This window comes from Protopterus annectens, chromosome 9.part0, assembly GCF_019279795.1.
Source record: "Protopterus annectens isolate FY-2018-M chromosome 9.part0, PAN1.0, whole genome shotgun sequence".
Lineage (NCBI taxonomy): Eukaryota > Metazoa > Chordata > Ceratodontiformes > Protopteridae > Protopterus > Protopterus annectens.
In genome coordinates this window covers 1,352,401,982-1,352,421,079 of record NC_056743.1, presented here as the reverse complement: position 1 = coordinate 1,352,421,079, position 19,098 = coordinate 1,352,401,982, and the positions used below count along the sequence as shown (strand labels likewise).

The 19,098-nt window shown below is 42.1% G+C and overlaps 1 protein-coding gene and 1 non-coding gene across 2 annotated transcripts in view; both read right to left on the bottom strand.

The window, feature by feature from the left end:
* Positions 1 to 19,098, bottom strand: part of ADAM9 (ADAM metallopeptidase domain 9) — a gene marked incomplete in the record, with an annotated part of 1,887,510 nt that overhangs the window by 1,161,516 nt on the left and 706,896 nt on the right.
* TRNAP-UGG lies at positions 18,627 to 18,698 on the bottom strand. The gene has a single exon. It is a non-coding gene; the product is annotated as a tRNA-Pro (tRNA).

Sequence of the window (19,098 nt, the reverse complement as noted above, 5' to 3'; positions counted from 1 at the left end):
CTTCCCAATGAAAATGTTCCCTCATCTCATGCAAGGTTTCCCCAAAAGAGAAATCTTCAGGCGGAGAGGCTGAGGGCAAGAAGTCCTCAGCATCCGAATCCTCATAAGGAGGAAAAGAATAGTCCTGATCTGAGGAAGAGACAGAAGATACAGAAGCCTGGTCAGAGGAATCCAGAGAAACATCCTGTCGAGGCCTTTTCTCAGGAGGGGGGTGAGAACCCCTAATCATTGTAAGCAAATCTTCAGCCATCTTTAATAATTGCTTCTGTGTCCTGGGAGTAGAGTCAGAAGCAGCTTGAGCAGGAACTTTAGACTTAACAGGAGTCTTTGTCTTTGCCTTTGAAATAGTGATGTGAGTAGGCCTGAAAACCCCCTCAGAAGCCGGTACCTGCACAGCGGTTCCGGACCCATCTGAGGGAGCGACGTCTGAAGGTCCTGCAGCAGTTAAAATAGTAGGCCTTGATGGCTCCCCATGGGAGTCCGTATCGGCCATCGGTTCAGAAGTGGCGGACGACAGGGGCTGCAAAAGCGCCTCACTGACGACAGCCGAACCGGACGCTGGCTCCAGCTGCAACGAGTCCTGTTTGGACCTCGGAGGCCTGTCTGTCTTTGCGCTTCTTTTGAATTCTGGTAGTGTCCGACGACATTCTATAATTGAAGCGTCTGCCAAAATAATTTAGAGCCCAATCGTACCTGTGCTTGATAGTACGAGAGTTGAACCTGGCACAGAACCGACAACAAGAAACGTCGTGGTCAGGGCCTAAGCAAGGTAGACAGTAAGAGTGGAAATCTTTATGAGGTATTTGTTTCCCACACATTATACAATTATTAACTTTTTCTGACATCGGAGGAACAAGAAAAAGATTCCCCAACGGGGTACTTAGCTTTGAGAAGAGAAGTAAGAACTTCGGACCGACAACAACAAAATACACTGTTCGAAAATCGCCAACCAACGACTTGCGAGCTGCTTTCCACCGCACGACAAGAAAGACTGGAGAAGATGGCGTCGGCTGAGGGCTATGTACCAGAGTGTACTGACGTCAGGGTACTAGCTTGTACAGCCGACACCGGACCCAGACTTTGGGATTCTGGCCGACCTCGGGCTGCCTGCCGGCAGGAGCACCCTACAGTTATGACTGCAACAGTGAAACACGAAGAACATCTGGTTGAGCCATGATAACACTAGAATTGGCCTCCAGTTACCTTCTTTTCTGGGAAATGGGGAAAGCCTGGAGTAAAGGTTCTACAGGTTCTACAGAGCCTTTGGTGCCGAGAAGCTGTATTTGGTTTAAGACCTCTGCCTTTTGGTTTGGATGAATATATAGGAAGCCTGAATGAATTAAGAGCTGTTTGAACTGGAGTTTGTAAACTCTTTGAATGATTTTTTTCAAAACCCACAGATGCCTGGTAATTAGGGTCCAATTCTTGAGGAAGAGGGACAGTCACTCTCCCAACCTGGGAGGAGAAGGGTGAAAAGTTGGGGGATGAGGGGAGGGGAAAAGGGAGTGTCATGGGATGAGGGGAGGGGAAAAGGGAGCGTCATGTAAGAGTCATGACTGTTCCCTGCTACGTCTCTGGGAGCAGGATCCCACAAGTGTACTGGAGTCTGTCTGTCACTGTCTTGGATGCTGGTGCTGCCTTTGGCTCCTTTCCCCTCACTGCCTCCTATGTCTAAGCTTACACTGTGGAGCCAGGAAGGACCGATGTTTAGTAGGATAACTCTGGCTGGAACAAGGAGGACGGACTTGGAGAAAGTCCTTGACGTTTTCACGGATTTGGCTCTTCCCTCCATTTTCCTAAGCACAGCCTCAGCCTTAGGACCAAAAAGAAAGTCTTTGTTCACAGGGACATTCCGGAGACTGGATTTAACATGTTCAGGAAGGCACTGCTCCCTCAATCAGACATGACTTTTAATGACAGATCCTGTGGCTGCTGCCCTCCTGCAAGCTTCCAGGGCATCACAGCTGCAGTGGAAGGAGGGCTCAGCTACTTAAGAGCAAGAGTTGCATAAATACAGCAGCTCCTTCGAGAGGGCCTTATTTTCAGTCCCCATGAGTTTATTTCATCTGGTATAAAATGGTTTCCCGACACTTCACCATATGAAACTGACAGTTCAAAGCTCTCATGAGGAGGGTAGCAGAGGTGTAGACTTTCTTTCCAAACCGGTCTCTAAAACTCTGCTTTCTCTGTCCGTTGATAAAGGGTTTTGGAAGTCCTAGCATTTGCTCTCTTAGAGCCCTGAGTCACCACTTCAGGATTTGCCATAGGGTTCTTAAAAAAGGTGTTTGTGAGAAACTAGAACCTGTAAAACCTGTCAGGTTTCAAGAGACAAGGGTAAAGGAGTCTTCTTGTAAAGATGAATCCAGTAAGACATCATCCACCACCTTTAACACTGGGGGAATGGCAAGGTGTTTAGGCTCAGAGACATTTAGGAATTCCTTAACTCTCCTCCTGGATTGTGCATAGTCCTGCACTTCCCATCTGAAGTGCTCCCACAGGGTATGTAAAGTTTCCCCTAAGGAAATATCCTCGGGGGTGGGCTGAGACAAGGTTCTCCTCAGAAACCCCATAAGAGGCAAGAGATGCACCCTCCTCAAAAGTGGATTCATCATTATCATAATCATCCTAGGATTCAAAGGTGTCAGAAAACTCCTGGGGTGAAGTATGCCTCCTTCTTTACCAGACGATGATTTAGGAGAGCGAGGTGTCTGGATCTGAACAAGGAAATCAAATCCTCAGCCAGCCAAACTAGGTAATGACAGGCCTGAGTTTGAGAGCCAGTAGGCCTAGGCTGGGGTAAGATGGACAAAGCTTTTTTGTGTGAGGTCTTAAACTTAGGCCTACGGGCAACGTCTGCACTAGGACCCAGATGCAAAAGAGCAACTGACTTCTGAGGGAGGTGGGCAAAGAATCTCCTGATGATGAGAGGAATCGTTGTTAGTTTTAGAGTGGTCATCAGAAGCCAGAACCTGCAAAGCAGCCCTGGACCCAACCAATAAGTTAAGTCCTTCAGCTTGTAAGAAAGAGGGATGCTGAGGCGTATTGGACTCCTAAACAAATCTTGACAGAGGTCTTTGCCACAACCTCAGTTGCTGAAGGCAGCTGCATAAGTGCCAGACCTTCTTCAACTATCACAAGCCTAGGAGGGCTGATAGATGACGGATGAGCACCATCGGAGATGCTTTTTTTTTAATGCCTAGGAAGATCAACTTCAGCTTGACCAGCAGATGACATAGTACACAAAGGTCCTAATGTCTCACTAAAATGTTTAGCTAAAATCTCAGCCCTATGCTTGATAGTTCTTCTATTAAAGCAAGCACAGAACCAACAGTTAGAAACACTGTGTTTTGGGCCCAAACAACTCACACAGACAAAAAAAAATGTGAAAGTCCCAATGTGGTATCTGCTTGCCACAGTGGAAACAGTTAGCAACTTTCTCTGACATTAATCAAAAAACAAATGAGAAGTTCTCCGAGGGGGTAGTTGGCTTTAGTCATCATCTTTCTCTGGTGTGGACTGACAAGATGCACCAACTAGCACTCTGCTTCGGGCTCCAATGGCAAGAAAGAACTGAAGTCATGGCGCCAGCCAGACGATGTGATATCAGACAGGCCATCTACTATCTTCAGAAGGAAGAGAAAATTCTCTAGTAATCAGGCTGGCTAAGTGCCTCTATGGCAGGAAATCCCATAAGTTAGAACTGCAACAGTGAAATACGAAGTACATCCATAATACCAACAAGCTTTATAATAAAAGGAAAATAATTTTGACTAAAAGTAAGAAGAGCAATTCCCAGAACATTATAAATTATGCCACTAAAATAAACAGACTCAAGAGCTTAATAAAATCCACCAAAGCCAAGTTTGAGGGTAAAATATCTATCCGAACCAAAGACAATCACAAGGTATTTTTTAGTTATGTTTATAATCGCAAAAGCAACACTCAACAATGCACTAAGCAGATCATGAATGACATTACCTACAATGAGGCTGAAGATATAGTGAATCTAGTGGCCAATAAACTTCGCTCTAACCTTACCCCTGTCTCTCCTCTGTCTGATCCTCAAGATTTACCTGAAACTGACTTGCCTCCAGCTATCACACAAGACAAAGTTCTAAAAGTGCTATCAAAAGCTAAAAATACTGCATTGATGGGTCTTTATAATATCCCTGAATGCATCTTAAACACCATGAAGCATGATTTAGCCACACCCTTAACAACAGTGTTTAAGCTCAACCTCCATACAAGTTTTGTACCAAGTGAATGGATTACAGCTGAAGTCATTCCCCAGCATAAAGGATGACCTTCCACAGACCCATAAGTGTGACCAGCTTCATATGCAAAACTATGGAAAGTTTTGTCATTGAATTGATCAATCAGGACATAAGGAAACTCCAAACAGTGGACCAGTTTCAGTTTGGATTCATCAAGGTTAGGTAATGCTTACTCAACCTGGTGGATTTTTTTGAAAAAAGTCACCAAAGCAACGGATGAAGGGAAAACCTTACACACTGCATTCCTCGATCAGGCCAAAGCTTTTGACACAATTCCCCACTCAGGGATAGTAGAAAAGCTAAAACTATGAATAAACCCCTATATCACCTGCTGGATTGACAACTGGCTCACATAATATGCAAATGATCACAATAGGGGAAGATATCTCCACAAAGAGACCAGTCACCAGTGGAGTCCCCCCAGGGTTCTGCAATGGGACCTCTCTTGTTTGGCATTTATTTTTATGAAGTAAAAGACAAAACCAAAGGGCTTTGACTAAGTTTGTAGACGAGTGCATGCTAGCAGCAGTTACTTAATCCCTAAATGACTTAGCCATCCTACAGTAAGATTTGTCTCAAGTAAATAACTGGTGCCAAAATCATGGACTGAAACTAAATGCCAAAAAATTGCATTACTGTATCCTTTGGAAAGTTGTCTATCCCAGGGAACTACCACACTGACAATAAGCTCCTAACAGCTGACTCAGTTGTTCAGGATTTGGGAACTTACGTGGACAGTGACCTAACTTTTGACCAACATGTGTCTTGTTTTAAGAAAGTATTTCTAAACTGCACAACTTATAAACAAAGGGACTGTGTCTAGATCTAGGGATGTCAGTGTCCCCCTGTACTCAGCCCTCATTAGGACAATTACTGAATATAATGCCCCCTTTAACATGCATCTGTACAGATACCTGCAACAACTGCAAAGCTCACAGATACCTTACTAAAAGAATAAAAAGCTTAAACAACTTGTCCTACATGGACCGACTCAAAACGCTGTCACTACACTCCGAATCCTACTGACTGCTGAAAGATGACCTGTGTCTGGCATGCAAGGTATACTCCAACCCATTACCGATGGATTTTCTGCACATCAGCAAGTCAAATGACATCAGAAATACTCAGTCTAGGGATCTAAACCTCTTTTGCAACATCAATAGGATGGTTTGGAAGGACACGTACATCTCGCACAGGATAACACTGTTTTGGAACAGACGTCCAAGTCCACAGGAAACAAAGTTCATCCCTGTCCATTTTCAAGTGCAACTTACATCTATGGATGGAAAACAGAAAATTTACCCCAGGACTGCATTATGTACTACTAATGGACAGAGGTAGTTCCTAAATGCTTTATCCCATGCATTGGTCCCCTCAAATTACCTATGGTATCATCCCAGTTATTCTCATCATGGGTAAAAACAAAAAAACAGTTACTGACTATTGATGGGTAAGGTTAATCTCCAACTAAATAGAATAGGTTGATTTTGAGCTCAGAAAGGGAAACTGGTTAGGCTTACAATGCCCTGCAAGGACAGCTAGCACAGTACTTACATATGAACCTACAAGCTGATTTTCCTCACAGGACAAGGTACTCTAGGGTTACCATATTTAAAGGGGTACTTTAAAACTACACAGTTAATGCTTGTACACATAACTCAAACAGTTTATAAATCAAAGGGGAAAACCATCATTATAAAACAGGTGGTGTCCAACAGATACAGACTAGGATCCAAAATCTAATTTCTTAAGGCAAATGAATACAAACAGCCATATATGTTACAATATTCATAAACTAGCAAAAAGTATTCTAAGAATTAAACAAGAGCTGGGAAGGAAGTCAGAAGATTGTACCAATACAGACTACTACAAAAAATAATTAAAAACATAAAGATGACTAAAACAAGGAGTGATACAGAAACAGGCAAGATATGGATGGCATTCACCAGAGGAAATTAAAGGAAATCGGGTACTGGGAGCAAATATCTCAGGAGGGAAAGGTATTAAGAGTAGAACAAAGTTAAGAAGTCTGGACTTCAGGTTGGAGACTGCCTTCCTTATCAGGGACTGAAAACAGAGCACATGCAAAGTGAAAGGGAGGGGAATAACTGAAATACCAGCTCTATTAATTTTTTTAGTTGAATCTGAAATAGAAGCTGCTGCATACAAATGGATAACTAGTAAAGCATATAAAATAGTGCATGATAACTATGAAATCAACACTGCATAATAAATCAGATGAGTTAAAAAAAAGACTGGGAAAGCAAGAACAGAAAGAAAATTTACAAAGGAACAATTCTGCAAGTCTCGAGCATGAAACAAAGTCCAAAAGGCTTGGGATTTTGGAAGGGGACATGTTTATATGGGTATTTTTGTAACTCAAGTAGGCTTCAGAGGATTTTTACTCAGGAAACAAATACTGGAGGTGTGTTAGGGACAAGAAAGACAGCTGGGAACACGTCTTTTGGGAATGTCACCAGTTGGCAGATTTTAAACATTTTTTAAAGTGTATTTTGGAAAAGCAGATGGTTGTTAACTTAGGAAACAATTCTTCTGATTTTGGCTAGAGGATGCAAATTGCTTAAACACAGTAAGGTCTTACTAAGTTTAATGCTATTGGCTGCCAAACATGCAATTACTACAAATGGAAATCAAATTTATACTGTAAGGAAGCACTAGATATTGTAACAAAAACAACAGAAGAACTACAGGTGGACTCTTGGGAAGGATCACATTTCAAAGAAATAACTGGAATTTTTAGAAACAGTACATGCAGAATAATGTTTGAGAAGAGGAGTGGGATTTAAGGGAAGGGAAGAACTCAGCAATTCATGTAAGAATGGAACAAATGAAATTGTTACAAAGACATCATGTTTATATACTGCATGACAATAACAAACTTTTTTCTATTAATGTATACAAACCTATGTTATAGCATAAAATATGAGGATTTGATAAAGATGTTTAAAAAATAAAATGCCTTTCTTTTGTGAGATTTTAACCATCCATCAATAAAATGGCTGATCCATGTCACCTGTGGTCAGCATGCCCAGTGCCTCCGTGAAATAATAAATGATTTCATCCATGTACAAATAGTCATACATTCTACCAGGAGCCAGAATACCCTTGATCTGGTCCTCAAGAATATAGTTTTTTCTTGCAAACCTCCACCTGTATCCTCTTGTCAAATTAGATCATAAATCTGACCTCTTCCTTTAAAACTGGTGGTGGTACTTCTGCTAATACTTCCATGATTTAAAACCTCTCACTTCAGTTACCTTAGAACTTAATTAAATTCAGCCACAACCTTCCACCAACACACCGTACTTCTAAAGTCACCACCTTTCCCCTCTGACTTCTGTTCGCTTTAAATACCTAAACTCAAAATGCAGTCCATAGCCACACCAACTATAATGAGAAATTTGTATAAACAAACTAATAAGAGCAACAGATTACTAAATGCTTCTAAGTCTCTCATTTTAACCACCTTAAGACTACTCTAAAGCAAACTTGCAAAGAATTTAGAGTAAAGTTAGGAGACTCAAAACTGAATATGAACTTAAAAAGAGCTATTGAAACAAAAATAACTACACACCTTTATGTCAGGAAGTTAAAAACTAACACACTGCAATTTACAGAGCTAGTCTACAATAGCAGTGCTTATTCTGGTCCAAAGGACATAGCAAATTTCCCAGATGGTAAGCTTACAGCAAATTTTACTTTGCCACAGTTATAATTATTCCAAAGTCCCATCTACCTCCCATAACTACTATGAAAAAAATCCTCCCAGCCTTTTAAATAGCTAGTAACGTTACACCCATGGACCCTGATAACATAGTGGGTGGTCATATTATCAGCACCAAATACGGTCTATCTGATCCCCTATATAACCCTCTTTAATCTAAGCCTTTCAAATGGTTACATTCCTGAAGTCTGGAAAACAGCCACTGTAATCATTGCACCAGGATGACCTAACTACAGACCGTGGTAACTACATTCCCACTAGCCTCATATATAAATGTATGGAACATAATAATCTCAGACCTCAATGATTTAGAAAATGAAGTTTTCTTAATCTTGGACCCTCATGAATCCAGCTCTGTTAAAGGTATGTACTGCCTCTTTAATGTTGTTAATTTCTTTGAAAAAGTCACTAAGGCAGTAGACAGCAGTTATGCAGTACCTACAGCAAATACATTCAAAGTCAAGGCCTTTGACGTGATTCCCTATGTAGGCATGAATGAGACTAGTAAATCTGAATATAAATCCATACATTGTGTAGTGTATAATGAACCAGTTGCCTGACAAGGCTCATTTTGGCCACTCTCCTCTTTGGTATCTACCTCCCAGACCATTCGGCCAACACTCCAGGTTTATGGTTAACAGAAGAAAAAAATGTATCCAGAACAAGTCAAACTTGCCCAGCAAAAAATATAATACAAGAACCACGATAATCCAGGCATCCACCAGTGCTGCTGTTCTTAAAATTTTATTAAAAAAGCAAAGGATAAGCGCTTTCACACACAGTGTGCTTCATCAGATCCACAGACTTAAAATAAATCAAAACCATTAAATAATAAAAACACACAATAGGCAGCCAATTATCAGAACCACGGTAGTACAGTGGTAGCATTGTTGCCTCACAGCAAGAGGTTCTCCTGTTCGATTCTCAGCTGGAGTGCCTTCTGTGTGGAGTCTGCATGTCCTCCCTGTGGTCGAGTGGCCTCCAAAAGACATATGTGAATGGGCGTGCCTTTGCTGAAGGTTGGGCATCGGGCTGGCAACTCGGCACCATAAAAAAATCTGCTGCCAATCATTAGCGGACCGGAGTTCCTCTCTGGCAACCTCTAACCGGGAAAAGCCGAAAAGACAAACAAATTCAATTACTGATGTATACTGCATCTCTTAAGGACAGGTTTTAAGGGTACAGATGCATTGATGTCAGACAGCTTGTCTACCTACAGCTTAACTATCCATTTAATCTCTGCAGTTGCAAGTTTATTATTGTAATCATCCCCCTTTTACTCATATGTACAAGTTGTAAAACAATAAATTCAAAGCTATGTTCAGGTAGTACAGAAACATGCTTAGCCAAGACATTAAGTAAATTATTACGTCTAATGTCACCTAAATGCTGCAGAATCCTTTCAACATTCCTTTTTTCCCCACATAAAATGAGGTGCAGTTTCTACACTTAGCTAAATAAATCAAACCCTGATATCTGCAAACTGCAAAAACCTTGGTGTAAAGAAAAAGTCATTAGTAGGATGTTGAAAAACAGCTGTACTCGAAATATGACAGCAGGCTTTGCAAAATCTACAAGGAAAAGTACCTTTGTGATCAGATACTACAGAAGACGTAGTCGTGGATTTGTAACAAAGCTGCCGGCTTGAGTGATAAATTGTTTTTGAAAGTATATCTAGGTTTATCTCCCACAATAGCCTTGATCTTATCAGAGAGAGGTATCGGACAAAATTTATTAACTATATTGCAAACCTGCTGCATATTATTCCCATATGTTAAAGTCAATCTAACATTATTGCCATTTGTATTAACATTAGACTTGGGTACATGCGAACAGTTAAAACATGGTTTACCATTATCAAGCCTCAAAGAGGCAACATCACTAAGGGTATCATTCAAAACTTGTTCCTTATAGCCCCTGGCCAAGAAATCACTACTCAAACTGGATCTGATTGCAAAGGTACTTTTCCTTGTAGATCTTGCAAAGCCTGCTGTCATATTTCGACTACAGCTGTTTTTCAACATCCTACTAATGACTTTTTCTTTACACCAAGGTTTTATGCAGACTGCAGATCTCAGGGTTTGATTTATTTAGCTAAGTGTAGAAACTGTACCTCATTTTATGTGGGGAAAACAGAATGTTGAAAGAAAGGATTCTGCAGCATTTACGTGACATTAGACGTAAAAATTTACTTAATGCCTTGGCTAAGCATGTTTCTGTACTACCTGGACATAGCTTTGAATTTATTGTTTTACAACTTGTACATATGAATAAAAGGGGCCGCGGTGGTGGTGCTGCGGTAGCGTTGTCGCCTCACAGTAAGATGCTGACCGGTTCGACTCTCAGCTAGAGCGTCTTCTGCGTGGAAACATGCGTGAATGGGCATACCTTCATTGAAGGTTGTGCATTATGGCTGGTAACTCAGCACGTAAAAATCAACTGCCAATCATTAGCGGACCGGAGTTCCGCTGTGGCGACCCCTAACCGGGAAAAGCCAAAAGACACAACAACATATGAATAAAGGGGGGGGGGTAATTACAATAATAAACTTGCAACTGCAGACACTAAATGGATAATTAAGCTGCCTGGCATCAATGTATCTGTACCTTTAAAACCTGTCATTAAGAGAGAGAGTACACATCAGTAATTGAATGGTTCTGATAACTGGCTGCCTATTGTGTGTTTTTATTATTTAAGGGTTTTGATTTTTTTTTAAGTCGGTGGATCTGATGAAGCACACTATGTGTGAAAGCGCTTATCCTTTGCTTTTTAATAAAAATTTAAAAAACAGCAGCTCTGGTGGATGGCTGGTTTATCGTGGTTCTTGCGTTATATTTTTTACTGGGCAACTTTGGCTTGTTCTGGATACATGTTTTTTCTTCTGGTTACAAGTTTTTGTGTATCAGAACAGCACATGGCTGAGCAGGTTGAAAGTGAACTGGGATATCATCCTGATAAGGATTTATTGAATCAGCAGTGTTTTAAACAGCTCTTGAATTTGGAATCAAATCTGCTCCTAGGATGTCTCTTTAATAGTGAAGATTCTACTGAGGAACATTGTGACTGGGGTATGTTTAAACAGTTATTGAGAGACTTTGAAAATGATTTATACAAGCTGAAAAGAATGCAGTGGCAACTGCCAACTTATGGAAATACATGCCCTGAGCTGCTGAAATGTTGGGAAATGCTGAACATTGAGCTGAGTTGTAATTATATGAGGCTACTTAATGAGTTTTTTGCCTCACAAGAGAAGGAATTATGTATTAAATTGGAAAACTTGCAAGTTGATTTATATTCCAGATTTACTGAACCTATTTGTCAGGCAGAAATTAACAATGTTCTTTTAAAAGTCCTGGCATATGATGACAGGCAGCAGATGATTAAAAAAAAGAAAACTAGGTAGAGATATGGCCGATTTTTATCAAGGCCACATCTTTGTATGGCCACGTGGGTCTGAACGGACAACTGATACTTTGTTGAGTCAAGTTCGTTCAGCTGTTACTGAACAGTTACAGCTTTCATCTTTAGTACAACAATCATCAGATGCTACTGCCAGTACTTCTAATACAGTGAATGGTGCCATTCTATGTGAGGTGCCTAATACTAATAAACAAAGTAATTCATCTACTAATTCTTTGTCTATGGGAACTATTGGTGCTTTTCCTTCATCAAGTGGAGCTCGACCTAAGGATACCCAGTAGCGCCATGGCTTTAGACAATGTTTTTTTAAATTTTCCTGCCCCTTTCAGACTTCCGTCAGGATTGAACAGGGGCGTAACCTCAGCTCTGCACGCGAGAGGTGGAAACCCTCACAGGAGAAAGTAGAGTTGTGTACACTTACCATAAATGTAGATGTATGAGTGTATTCACTGTTGCAGTCCTAACAAATGGGTTACCCAGCTCCCGATAGCCCTCGATCGGCCAGAATACCAAAGGTAAGTAAATATGACATCGGCTGTCGTCGGTTGTAAAGGAAGTCAAGATGCCCGATACAAAAGGAGGCAGCCAACCTCACTTCCTCAGTCTTTCTTGTCATAACAGTCAGAAGCGACCAGAAAACAAGGCTTAAACCAAAAGCAACTTTGGCAAATAATACCAAATTTAGTCTGTACCTTAGGAAAAGAGAACAGGAGAGGACCAAAAAGGGGGAAGGAGGGTGGGAAACCAGGACTGCAACAGTGAATACACTCGAACATCTACATTTATGGTAAGCGTACACAGCTGTACTATGTTCAACGCGTTTCACTGTTGCAGTCCTAACAAATGGGTTGATTACCAAAGCCCAGAGAAAAGGGAAGAGGGACCAACAGAATCAAGGACCGGAAATAATGCCATGCAAAACAGCAGTGGCAAACCCTGCCCTTTCTCTAGAAAACAAAGGCAAATTATAATGCTTTGTGAAAGTGTGAACAGAAGACCATGTGGCAGCCTCCAAAATGTCTTTAGTAGGGACACCCCTTAAAAAGGCTGCAGAAGTGGAAGCTGCTCTAGTTGAGTGGGTCCTAACCCCTTTTGGAGGAACCTTGCCACGAAAGTTATAACAAAAAGTAATACAATGTTCAATCCACTTAGAAATGGTTTGCTTAGAAATAGCCTTGCCCTGGGCTCCAGAGGCACAACTAACCAATAACTGTGCTGATTTCTGAAGGTCTTTAGTCCTGTCCAGGTAAAACGAACTGTCTGTGCCCATCAAGGAAATGTAAGATCCTTTCACCCCTATTCTGAGCATTAGGAAGGAAGGTGTATGGACCGATTAAGAGTCAGGCTAGAGACCACCTTAGGCATAAAGGAGGGTTGGTTCTTAGAGAGACCCTATCTACATAAAAAATAAGAAAAGGCTCCACAGCCATCAAAGCTTGCAGCTGCGAAACCCTCCTTGCTGAAGTTATAGCTAAAAGGAAGGCAGTCTTCCAAGAGAGAAACTTCAAATCTGCCATGGCAGCTGGCTCAAAAGGAGGAAGAGTGAGTTTCTCCAGAACAAAATTAAGATCCCAGGCTGGAGTAGGTGCCCTTCTGGGAGGTTTTAAGTTGCAAGCACCTCTGAAAACATTTTCATCAGGGGATGAGAGAAAATGCGTTGTTCAAAAGAACAATGAGCAGAAATGGCTGAGGCATGGATCTTGAGAGGAAAAAGAAAGACCACCCTGAAGCAAATCAGCCAGGTATTCCAGGATCAGAGGAATGGTAGGCTGAGAAGAAAATTCCCCTCTAGCCTGCATCCAATGAGAGAACCTTTCCCACTTGTCAGGTGTAGGACTTCCTAGTGCTAGGGTTCCTGGCCTCCCTCAGCAAGTCAACCACTTGCTGGGAAAGGGAAGAAAAGGATGGAGTCATACAATGAGCCATGCTGCCAAATGGAGAGATTGAAGATGAGGATGTAGAATGTTTCCCCCTTCCTGAACCAAAAGATCTGGTTTCAGAGGAAGATGCCATGGAGGAAATTGGGAGAGACTGTGAAGCAGTGTATACCAATGCTGTCTGGGCCAGTCCAGAGCTATGAGAATAGTCCTTGGTTGTTTGTCCATGATCTTCAATAATACTCTGGGAAGAAGAGGAGGGAAGGCATAAACTGACAACAGCGTCCAAGGGAAAGACAGCGCATTCATTCTCCAGGCTCTGCTGTGATGTTGTCTGGTGCAAAAAAAGAGGTAGAAGATAGTTGTCTGGGGAGGAGAAGAGATCCACCTGAGGTGTGCCCCAACGTTGAATGATGCTGTAAAAGACTGCTCTGTTCAGCTGCCACTCATGAAGATCCAGGGTTTGTCTGCTCAACTGGTCTGCCAAAACACTGAGCCTTCCTGGAAGAAATTGAGCTAGGAGATGCAGGCCCGGGGTTGCTGCTATGGACCAAAGATTCATGGCTTTGCCTGCACAGGGGGTAAGAATAAGTCCCTCCCTGCTTGTTGATGCACCACACGACTGTGGTGTTGTCTGTTCTGACGAGCAGGGTCCCTGGAGAAAGAAGATGCTTGAAGGGTAGTAAGGCCTGCTGAACTACTATCAACTCCTTTAAATTTATGTGCAGGTGCATCTGCTGGGCATTCCAATGTCCCTGTTTGCATCTGCCATCCAGGTGAGCTCCCCAGGCGTAGTCCGATGTGTCTGTGGTTAAGAACTTGAGTGGCAGGAGGTGGGTGAAAAGGCATGCATTTGTTTTGTAGACAGGCTGTTGCCCAGCATAGAAACTCCGTCTGCAGAGATGAAAGCAGAGGAATCATCATATCCAGGTCCTGTGTGTGTTGACACCAAATGTTCTTGAGATACCATTGCAATTTCCTCATATGCAGTCTTGCATATGGAATCATAAGAATGCAAGAGGCTATGTATCCCAGAGCTTGCAGGTATTTCCTTGCAGGGAGCTGGGACAGGCTTGCCAAGTCCTTGAAGTAAATTGAAAGAGTTGTCTGCTACTCCTGGGTGAGATAGATCATCTGGGTACAGCTGTTCCTGAGAATTTGCTTGAATCAGACAGTCGTCCAAGTATGGATAAATCTGAATTTTCTTCTGGCTGCAAAAAGCAACGACTGGAGCCAGGCACTTAGTGAAAACTCTGGGAGCAGTAGATAAGTCAAAGGGCAGCGCAGAGAATTGATAATGTTGCTTGCCCACCCTGAAACCAAGGTATTGCCTGCAACTTTCCCTGATAGGGATGTGCAGATAAACTTCTTTGAGATCCAAAGTTACCAGCCTGGAATCTTTTTCTAACATTGGCAGCAACTGATGCAGTGTGAGCATTTTGAACTTTGGAAAAACCAAGAAAGAGTTCCGAATGGATAGATCTAAGATGGGACACCAAGTGCCTTCTTTTTTGGAACTAGGTAAAGTCTGGAATAGAAACCCTGGCCTACCTGCTGAGCAGGAACTGATTCTATTGCTCCCAGAAGAAACAGAGACAAAATTTGTTTTTCTACTTCTGCCCTTTGGTTTAGAGGAGTGTCCGGGAATCCTTTGGGAACTGGAAAGGTGTGGAAAGAAAACTTGTGCCCTAGGGCTACAATTCTGAGTACCCATTTGTCATCAGTGATAGTGGCCCAGACATTTGCAAAAAGGGCCAACCTTCCCCCTAAAGAACTCTCCAGGCAGGCAAGAACAGGCAGACGTTGGATAAAGTAACTGAGTGTGTTTTGACTGAGATGCAGGCTTAAAACTTCCAGCCTTGGAAGTGGAAGCCTGCCAACGCTTAGACCTTTGAGGGGTAGCCACCTAGCTCCTAGAAGATTTGTAACCTCTAGTCTTAGAATGGTTCTGTCTGCTGGTATCAGGAAATGTCCAACTCTTAGAAGGGTAAATCCTGCTAAAGCAAAGAGGATGAACTTACAGAAAATCCTTAACAGTTTGCACTTCCTCTGCTTTGCTGCCAAAAAGATTGTCCTTATGCAAAGGTACATATAAAAGCTTAGTCTTGACAGGCTCTGGAAGGGGCTGTTCCCTGAGCCAAGCGTGCCTTCCAATAATAGAACCAGTAGCTGTAGCCCTGCAGGAGGCTTCTAGAATGTCAAAACCACAATGTAAAGAATGTTTATTGACAAGACTGACAGAATTCAGCAACTCCTGCATATCCTTACTCTCCGCCAAAAGAGGCACACTTGCTATCCTAGACTTAATAGCCTCCAAAGTGTGCTGCTGGTACTTCAGCATATGAAAAAGACAAACTAGTAGACCTCATAGCGAGTGTGGCAGAGGTAAAAACTTTTTCACCCCACCAACCTAGATTCCCTGTCAGAAGGAACAGGAGTTTTGGTGACAGTAGCCTTAACTCCTTTAGGGCCTTGAGAAATAACCTCAACCAAAATACGACTAATACCAAATCCAAAAACGAACAGGAGTCCAGTACCACAAATAAAGTGCAACAATCGATTTTTAATAACTTAAAAAGCTAGTAAATGAGCACTTTCGTCTGAGACACAGACTTCTTCAGATGAGAAATAACCTCAGGATCAGCCAACAGATTCCTGAAAAGAAACAGATGAGAATCAGGAACTCTATAGTACCTGTCAGGTTTCCTGGGAGCAGGAGGAACCGAATTTGGAGTCAAGGAATTTTCCAGAAAAACATCAACCACTTCCAACACTGGGGGAATAGCCAAAGGCTTATGCTGAGGTAAATCCAAAAACTCCCTAATCCTTTTCTTAGATTGGGGATAATCCTGACTTTCCCATTTAAAATGCTCCCTTACAGTATTTAAAGTATCATCGAAAGAGAAATCTTCTGGAGGAGAGGCAGAAGGGATGGACTCCTCTGCATCGGAGTCCTCAAAAGGAGAAAAGGCCTGAGAAACTTCCTCTTCATAAGCAGAAATGCTAGAAGAGTCAGAACCAGAAAAGGACAAAGTCTCAGGAGAAACATCCCTACTCCTTTTAGAAGGAGGAGGCTGTGAACCCCTAATAAGAGTCAAAAGGTCATTAGCCATTTTAACCATTTGGGATTGAGGAGAACGAGAAGAAACTAGAGCCTGCTTTTTCACAGGCTTACAACTGGAAGATTTACCTGCAAGCCTGAAGGACTCAGGAGGCTTGGCAACCGCCGAATTTGCAGAAGAGGTCATCAGAATGAGCTTGCTGTCTGAACGAATAACAGAGGCCTCAGACACCGGCGTCAGCTTAGCGGCTCCAAATCCAGCTGAACAGGCGACAGGCGAAAGGTCAGAAGGCAAAATGGAGGCTGGAGGCCTGGGGGACTCAAATGGTCTCATCCGAGGCCTGCGGTTGAAAATCCACGGACTGCAGGGGATGCAAAGGCGCCTCACTGGCTACCGCATGACTGACGACCATCCTATCATCCGAAGGCTTAACCTTCTGAAGCCTGTCGCGGTCCTTATCCTCACATTTTTTGGGTACATCTGAAGCCTGAAGACCAGCGGACACCATACTGACAAACTTAGGCCAAACTCCAAAATGTTTAGCTAAAAGCTTAGCCCAAAGACGAATAGTACGCGGATTAAAGGAGGCACAAAGATCACAATTAGGAATGTTGTGGTCAAGGCCTAAACAAACAATACAATGGGAATGAAAATCTCTATGGCGAATCTGCTTTCCACAGGTAAGACAATTATTAACCTTTTCTGACATTCGTTAAGGAAAGAAAACAGGATCCCCAATGGGGTACATAGCTGTAGTAGACTTCAACTCTGTAGTTAGAAACGAAAAAAGGTAAACTGCCGACCAGCACTTGTGCAAGAAATGCTTCTGCTTTGGGCTCCGTGACGATGAAGACTGAGGAAGTGATGTCGGCTGCCTCCTTTTGTATCGGATGTCCTTTACAACTGATGACAGCCAATGTCATATTTACTTATCTTCGGTATTCTGGCCGATCGAGGGCTGCCGGATAACCCATTTATTAAGACTGCAACAGTGAAACATGATGAACATTGACTATGCAGCGGAGAACAACCGAAAGAGAATTCCTTGTTAGTTTTTAATCTTTCTTCCCGTTTGCTTACAGCAGCACAAGTAAGTCTATTAGATAGAGGCTTGAGTATTGAGCCTTCACGACCAGTGCAATTCGAAGATATTCTAATTGATATTAAACTTTTTGAACGACATGTTGCCCCTCAAGTTGGCATTTGGTGAACAAGCATCACCTGTTTCATTAAAACATACTAGTCTGTATGTACCACAGCTGCATCCAGTGTTTGAGACATTTGTTAAAACGATTGAGAAAGAGCTTTTTGAAGCTGATTTGACAAGGAGTTGGAGCTTTTTGAAGCTGAGCTGACAAGGAGTTGTTTTTATAATTTAATTCATGATGAACATTCCGCTTTACATGAATTAAAAGCCATGAATGACTTGACTATTTGGCCAGCCAATAAAAGGGGGGGGGGTCTATCGTGGTTTTGGATACTATATGTTATAATGGTTCCCATTCAGAAGCCTGAAACATCATAAGCCTGACAATCAAAATCCTGAAACCAAAAGCCTGAAAATTCAGAATCCTGAAAACTCAAAATCCTGAAAGCCCAAAATCCTGAAAGCCCAAAATCCTGAAAGCCCAAAATCCTGAAACTCAAAATCCTGAAAACACAAAATAGACATACTGATGTCATTGTGGCTTTGCTATTGTTAGCCCTGTGGTGTTAGGTCATGCGGTTGGTTTTATATTAGGAGTAAGGTTAGGCATGTATGCAATAGTGACAAATATTGGGGTTAGAGGCGGTTTAAGTGAGTTAGGGTTGACCTTAGGGTTAGGGTCAGGGTCAGTTGGTAGATATTAGTGTCTTTATAGTGACATATTAGCATTATTTGTGTTTTCAGGATTTTGAGTTTCAGGATTTTGAGCTTTCAGGATTCTGAATTTTCAGGCTTTTGGTTTCAGGATTTTGATTTTCAGGCTTATGATGTTTCAGGCTTCTGAATGGGAACCGTTATAATACAGCTATGACTCAGATGTTAAGTGATGCTGATACATACGAATGTTTAACTAGAAATGGTTTCAATATGAATATTAGGTTCATAGGTTCATAGGCTCATAGATTAGTACTAAGCTAACTGCCCTTGCGAGCCATTTTAAGCTTAGCCAATTATCCCTTGTGAGACTCAAACCCTGCACCTTGTGTTTGTAAGGCAAACACCTTAAACATTAGGCCACCCTCCCAACCCCCTAAAAACCCAGGGCTTGTCCGGGATTTGAACCCGGGACCTCTCGCACCCAAAGCGAGAATCATACCCCTAGACCAACAAGCCATACATGAACAGCTATATTTATTATTAATGGAACAAGTGTTTGACAAGGGTGTATATAATTTCATGTTTGTAACAGAACCTTTGATACCTGTAATTCATGGTCTGCCCAAAGTGCACAAATCTTTGCTCAACCCACCTCTTCGCCCCACTGTGTCAGGCAGAGGATGGGCCACTGAGTTTATTTCCATTTTTGTTGAACATCACTTGAAAAACCTTTGGAAATGGCAAGTGCAGTTTTGAAAGATACGGAGCATTTTTTCTGCACTCTGGGTGATTATACCAGGGCACATAGTACCTTTTCTGACCAAACTATTTTAGTGACAATGGACATACAGACGCTTATCACTATTATACCCCATGACTTGGGTGTACATCTTTGAATAAATTTTTGGTGACCTTT